This window comes from Pipistrellus kuhlii, unplaced genomic scaffold, assembly GCF_014108245.1.
Source record: "Pipistrellus kuhlii isolate mPipKuh1 unplaced genomic scaffold, mPipKuh1.p scaffold_m20_p_1, whole genome shotgun sequence".
In the NCBI taxonomy this organism is placed as follows: domain Eukaryota; kingdom Metazoa; phylum Chordata; class Mammalia; order Chiroptera; family Vespertilionidae; genus Pipistrellus; species Pipistrellus kuhlii.
The window spans coordinates 123,242,486-123,248,777 of NW_023425404.1; positions in this window are offsets into that span (position 1 = coordinate 123,242,486).

The window sequence follows — 6,292 nt, forward strand, 5'->3', positions numbered from 1 at the left end:
GATATTTTGCCATTCATTCATTTATTCATTTAGTACACCTTCATTGAACATCCTTTATGTGCCATTGTTTTACAATAAGTAACATAGACAAGAATTAAACTCAAATAAGAAATGTCGAGGCATGCAGTTGGAGCAGCAGGGAGTGCTGAAGAAGGTAGGAAGGAGGAGAGTGGGAGCACTTGAGGGAGAAGAAGGCCCACTGTGTTTACACCAGGCACAGGTTTTAAGTGCCCTCCCCAGACTCAGGCTCCAACTCTTGTGGAAGAGAGTGAGACTATTCTGGGTCCAGCTGTGGTGCAGCATGAGTCTTATCTTGTTTGGGTTGCTGGAGGGAAATTAATGGTCTGTTTTCCTGGAGATAGCACCAATGGAAGAGCTGAGAGCCTGAGTATGTGAGGGAGCATTGACAGCAGGCTGAGAGAGGGAATGGCAATGGGGGGTTGAGGCAGTGACCAGCCTGGTACTAGCACAAGAACAGACATATAGATCAATGGAATTGAATATAGAACTCAGATAACAAGTCAAACCACTCTGCTCAATTAATATTTAACAAAGAAGGCATGAACATACAATGGAGCCAAGACAGTATCTTCAATAAATGGTGTTGGGAAAAGCAGACAGATACATGCAAAAAATGAAACTAAATCACCAATTTACACCATACACAAAAATAAACTCAAAATTAATACAGGACTTAAACATAAGACAGGAAACCATAAAAATACTAGAGGAATCCATAGGCAGAGAAATCTTACACATATACAAAGCAATTTCTTCAAAAATACAGTTCCTAAGGCAATGGAAACTAAAGAGAAAATAAACAAATGGGAGTACATCAAAATAAAAAGCTTTTGCTCAGCAAAAGAAACCATCAACAAAATGACAAGAAAGCCCACTGTATGGGAGAACATATTTGCAAATGTTGTCACTGATAAAGGTTTAAGCTCTAACACCTACAGGAAACTTTTACAGTTTAACAAAAGGAAGATAAATGTTCCAATAAAAAAGTGGGTGACAGACCTAAATAGAATCTTTTTGAAAGAAGACAGAAGGACAGGTCAAGAGACATATGAAAACATGCTCAAAGTCACTAATTATCCAAGAGATACAAATCAAAACAACAATGTGGTACCATCTCACACCTGTCAGATTGGCTATCCTCCCTCAAAAAATCAACAGACGACAAGTGTTGGCGAGGATGCAGAGAAAAAGGAACCCTCCTGCACTGCTGGTGGGAATGCAGACTGGAGAACAGTATGGAATTTCCTCAAGAAACTAAAAATGGCCAAGACCGGTTTGGCTTAGTGGATAGAGCGTCGGCCTGCGGACTGAAAGGTTCCGAGTTCCATTCTGGTCAAGGGCATGTACCTTGGTTGTGGGCACATCCCCCATAGGGGGTGTGCAAGAGGCAGCTGGTCGATGTTTCTCTCTCATCGATGTTTCTAACTCTCTATCTCTCTCAATTCCTCTCTGTGTAAAATCAATAAAATATATTTTAAAAAAAAAAACAAAACTAAAAATGGAACTCTCATTTGACAGTAATCCCACTTCTAGGAATATTACAAGAAACCAGAAACACCAATCAGAAAGGATATATGCACCCCTATGTTCATACAGCACAATTCACCATAGCTAAGATTTGAAAACAGCCTAAATATCTATCAGCAAATGAGTGGGTTAGAAAACTATGCTACATCTATACAATGGAATACTATGCTCCTATAATAAAGAAGGAATTCTTACCATTTGCAGCAGCATGGATGGATCTGGAAAGCACTATGTTAAGTGAAACAAGCTAGGCAATGAAAGAAAAATACCACATGATCTCACTCACTTGTGGAAAATAAAGAACATTATAACCTGATGAACAAAAAGATAGATACAGAGGCAGTAAAGCACCAGACTGTCAAATTATATTGGGAAGGCTGGGGAGTGTTGAGGGGTGGGGGAAAGAGATCAACCAAAGGACTTGTATGAATGTATATACCGTATTTTTCCTGCTTATAAGACGACCCCCTAATTTTACAGTTAAAACATAGGTTTAGGCCTATATTCGCTGTATAAGACTACCCCCCACTTCCGAGGCAACACCAGTTCTTTTTTTAATAGACCGCCTCTCTGACTCTGGCCAATCTGAGCAGGCTTTTTACTAGAACACAGTCTAGCTTCGGGTACAGAACGTGTACACTGTATTCTAGTAAAAAGCCTGCTCAGATTGGCCAGAGTCAGAGAGGCGGTCTATTAAAAAAAGAACTGGTGTTGCCTCGGAAGTGGGGGGTAGTCTTATACAGCGAATATAGGCCTAAACCTATGTTTTAACTGTAAAATTAGGGGGTCGTCTTATACGCCAGAAAATACGGTAAGCACAACCAATGGACACAAGACACTGGGAGGCAGGGGGGAATAAGGGCATGAAACAGGGGGTAGGGGAGGCTGGGAGAAGGTCAATGGGGGGGGGGGCGTAAAAGGAGATATATGTACTACTATATGCAATACTTTAAACAATAAAAAATTAAATTAGTAAAAATAAACAGAAAATAAGATAGCTGAGAATAAACTTAATCAAAGAAGTATAAGATTTGTACTAAGAAAAGTATAGGATGAATTTATTTAAAATTAATTTAAAATTTTCCATTACCATTTATACCCTCCATGACCTCTTCCATCTCCACCCAACCCTTCCACCCCCATAATGACTACACTTTTGCCCATGTCCATGAGCACTTTCTACTTTCCCCCCCTATTTTGCTCAATCCCTCCACTCCCCTAATACCCCCTTCCCTTCCCCCAAGGTGTCTGCCTACTCTCTATTCTTAAAAACAGGCTCCCATTCAACTGGATATATCTTTTGTGATGTGATGTCTGAAATTGCTGTTCTGTCTTCACAGAGCCCAAGGATATTGCTGATACATAGAAGGGAGGGCCAATGTAATATCAGAGAAGTTCTTGACCTCCCGTGGATGACACCCAGAGCTACTAGCCCTGCCTAAGGCTTAAGCCAGTTTGAGATAGCATTTCTTGGTCTGGTTAAATCCTAACCAATGCAGCTACCTAAGTTAGTATAATAATTTTCTCTTTACAACTCCCCTGTACTTTGTACCTAAGTAGATATTTCAGAGTCTGTGAAAATTGCTGATTCATTCCCTAAGCATGAGCTCCAGTGGATTCTAAGGATTTGATGATAGTACTGGGTGGTATTAAAATTTTTTTTAAATGATACAGGAAAGGCAGTGATCCCCCAGTGAGCCTGAGCTTTCTCCTTCCCTCACTCGAGGACACATTTGGAAGGTATATTGGTCTTCAAACAGAATTCTCTCCATGACACAACAGTGAATGTACTGAATTTTACTCAAAATTTCCTGGTTTATGAATGCCCTCAAACACCATAATTAAAACTTCACAAATATCTACTTAAACACCTCTGTTTTTTTCTCCCCAAGTTTCTCCCAGGACACAACAGTGTTTCATATCTTCTCTTTAAACTCTACTCCCTTTCCTATCTTTCCTATAATACAGATTCTATTATCTGCTCTATTTCCCAAAGCAATTCCTTTAACCTGAACAGTCGCTCAGCACCCTCACTCCCCACCCATTCACACAAAAGCCCACAATAGCATTGGAATTGTTTTTCTGTGTATGTGTCCTCATAATCATAGTCTAATTTTTACAACTTATTAGTCTATTTTTTGGTCAATTTTTAAGAGGTTTTTCAGGTTATAATATCAGCTCCTTTCATCTTGTTTATAAATATTTTTTTTAATTTGGCATTTGTCTACTAACTCTAACCATGCAAAAGTTTAAGTACTCAAATATATTTATTTATTCTTTCTTAGCATTTAATTTTCTGATCTATTTATTTCAAGGTTTTCTCTCACACATTATTGTGCATTGTTATTTCTTGTATTTTTCTCTTCCCTTTTCATACTTTATATTACTTACATATCTGGAATTTATTTACTTAAAAGATGTGAGAGGGGAAATCCAATTCTATTTTCCTTGTGATGGACAGTCTTTTTGTTCCAGCAACATGTATAAAATAATTCATTATTTTTCTCTGAATTAAATGCTCTTTTAATCATATCGTAAATTCTTGTATAAATAAAAAACTAATCCTAAATTTTCTATTCTGTTCCATTGGTATTTATGTGTTACCTTATGCCAGTGCTATTGTTTATATTATATTGGCTTTGTAATAAGTTCTGAGGTCCAGTAAAGAAAATCTCCTTTGTAAGTTTTCTCTCCACATTGACTTTTTTGTATACAGTTTGTATCTAATTTAAAAAATTTTGTTGGAATTTTAAGCAGAATTGCTTGGAAGTGTATATTTTTTATAAGAATTTAAATTCTAAAGTACTATTCAAAATTTTATATACATTTTCACTTATTCAGATATTATTTTATGCCTTCAATGATGTTTTATAGTTTTTTTTTCCCTATAGAAGCTGTATAATTGTTGTGAAATTGATTCCTAAGTATTTTAAATTTTTTATCATTAGAAAAAATGTGATATTTTACTTGTTTCCATTTTGAGGAGCTTTGGCACAAGTTTTTGAATTTGTCTTGTATCCAGTCAATGACAAAAATTCTAGTATATGCTAGTCTTTTTTTTTTCTAGAATAATTTATGTTTTCTAGTTGTGTCAACATTTCCAAGGTTTCACCAGATTGTTCTTTTTAGGCCCACTTCCTGCCAATGGAATTCACAGTCCTTCTTGTACGTGGTACACTTACCAAGTGCTGGGCTTATACTCAGTTTCCTGCTTACATAAACAGAAAAGTACATATCTCTATTTTATAGGCTGATATTAATATAGAAGAAAAATTACTCATATACATTTACCTTCCCTATTAAACTCAATGAGCCCCTGACCAGTTTAGCTTAGTGAATAGAGCGTCAGCCTGCGGACTGAAAGGTCCCAGGTTTTATTCCAGTCAAGAGCATGTATCTTGGTTGCAGGCACATCCCCAGTAGGAGGTGTGCAGGAGGCTGCTGATAGATGTTTCTCTCTCATCAATGTTTCTAACTATCTATCCCTCTCCTTTCCTCTCTGCAAAAAATCAATTAAAAAAAATAAAATAGCCAAAACCGGTTTGGTTCAGTGGATAGAGCACCAGCCTGCGGACTGAAAGGTCCCAGGTTTGATTCCAGTCAAAGGCATGTACCTTGGTTGCATCTCTCATCGATGTTTCTAACTCTCTATCCCTCTCTCTTCCTCTCTGTAAAAAATCCATAAAATATATTAAAATAATAAAATAAAATAAAATCAGTAAGAAATTAAATGTATTTTATTTTTGTTCATCCTTTTTTTAAATAAAACATACACATTTTAACTGCCTTTTCCTAAACTCACCTTAATTTTATTTTTTTTTTCAGTATAATTATGAATGCATGGCTTTTCACAGACTCAACTTTTTCCAATAAACAACGTAGCATGACTTGCATTTTCCAGTTGTCAGTGCTTGTCTGGCAGGATTCCTTCAGTAGGTGCCTTTGTTTTTTCAAAGCTGTTCTGGCAGCCACTGGGATTGGCCTTGGTTTCTGGCAACAATATTTACTTCTGTCTTGAATTTCCTGATGCAAGATAAAAATAGTTACTATCTAAAAAAAAATAGATTTATTTTTTCTTTTTCATCTCATATTTAACATTTATTTACTAAGGCCTGCCTATTGGGTACTATGGTGAGCATAGAAAAATGAAACTCGATGTTTTCAAAACTGTCAAATCATGTCTTGATGTGCTATCCTTTCTAACTCCAGCTGTACAGTGTACTTAATTGATTTTTCTGAAATATGATTTTGTTGTCCTCTGGTGAATTTTCAGTGATCCCTCATCATCTACATATTGTCCAAACTGCTTCCATCTCTTAATCTCACCCTTCCCTGCACTAGGCAGGGGTTCCTAAAGGTTTGTTGCTACATTTTAAGGCCTCAGGGAGATGCAATAGGCACTGCTTCCAGCCACACTCTCAGAGCCTGCTCTGCCTCTGCTGGATTTCTTTTAGAATGAAATAGGGTTAGAGACCAACTTCTGGTCACTAGTATTGCCTATGAAAATTGGTGATGGGTAAATGTGCTCCTAGATACCACTAACCTCCTTTAGGAGAGGCAGAGCTAGAAACATTATTTTAAAGGTATGACTTCACATAATTTTTTCAATTTAATATATTTTGTCTCTTACAGTGTAACATATTTTCAACCATTAATATTTTCTACTATGTTGATAGATAGTGACTTTATTTTAAGGAAATTGTTTAAAGAAAATGAAGGCATCAGCAGACAAATAGGAACTCAG